The sequence below is a fragment of the Orycteropus afer genome, unplaced genomic scaffold (genome assembly GCF_000298275.1).
Source record: "Orycteropus afer afer isolate SDZICR_OR568_19922 unplaced genomic scaffold, OryAfe1.0 scaffold00034, whole genome shotgun sequence".
Lineage (NCBI taxonomy): Eukaryota > Metazoa > Chordata > Mammalia > Tubulidentata > Orycteropodidae > Orycteropus > Orycteropus afer.
This window is the reverse complement of record NW_006921621.1, coordinates 8967230-8968344: the sequence shown is the minus strand read 5'-3', so window position 1 is coordinate 8968344 and position 1115 is coordinate 8967230.

Here is a 1115-nt window from a genome sequence, read left to right as displayed (position 1 = left end):
CAACAACAACATAGTCAGAGATGTATTCACATTTCTTATTTGTGGGCTACTGAACTTTATTATTGTCATTGTAAAACAATCAGATGTATTTGAGGATGCTTATAAATTAACCTAGGAGCTCTGGTAGCACAGTGCCTAAGGCACTTGACTGCTAACCAGAAGGATGGCGGTTCAAACCAACAGCCACTCCTCAGAAGGAAGATGGGGCAATCTACTTCCGTAGTGATACTGCCTCAGAAAGCCAAGGAGGGGTCGCTATGAGTCGGGTCCAACTTGAAGGCACATAACAACAACAACAAATAAATTAACCAAAGAGTTACTATGGAGTTGATTCTGACTCATGGTGATACCATGTGTGTCAGAGTAGAACTCATGTTTTCAGTGGCTGATTTTTCAAAAGTAGATTGTCAGGCCTTTCTTTCAAGGTACCTCTGGGTGGACTCAAATCTCCAACCTTTTGGTTAGCAGCTGAGCACATTAACCATTTGCACTATCCAGGGACTCTGTTTCTAAATGATCCTGGGTATATTTAATAGGCAAGTGAGTAGAGATGCTGGCTTTGCTTAGCTGCTTCCTTTCCTTCATCTCCTCTCTAGTTCCCCAATCCCCGGACATTGTATATGATATCATCAGTAGCCTCACATGTCCCATTGTCTTGAATGGCCAGGGAATTATGGAAGACAAGATCTTTAAGAGGCTTTAGGGATAATATAGAAGTTTATTACTACTCCAAGTAACTTGCTGAGAGACAGAGAGAGAAAGAGAAGCAGATTTAGAGAAGAAAGGCAGAGGGAGAGACAGAAATACAAAGAAACATAGACAAAGGGACATGACGACACAAAGTTGAAAGAGAACCACCCAGACAGAAGAACATGTACAGACACATCTTTCAACTTTGTGTCTTGTTGTTTCTCCAGATGTAGAGAGAGACCAGAGACAGATTCAGGGGTATCTGCAGTAAGATATCCAGATTCACATAGAAAAAGAGAGATGCAGAGGGTGGCTTAGAGATGAATAGAGGAACACAGAGAAATATACAGAGAGCTATATTCACAGAAACTGAGTATCACAGAGAGACACGTACAGAGCTATAGAGATAGGCACAGAGAGATGCA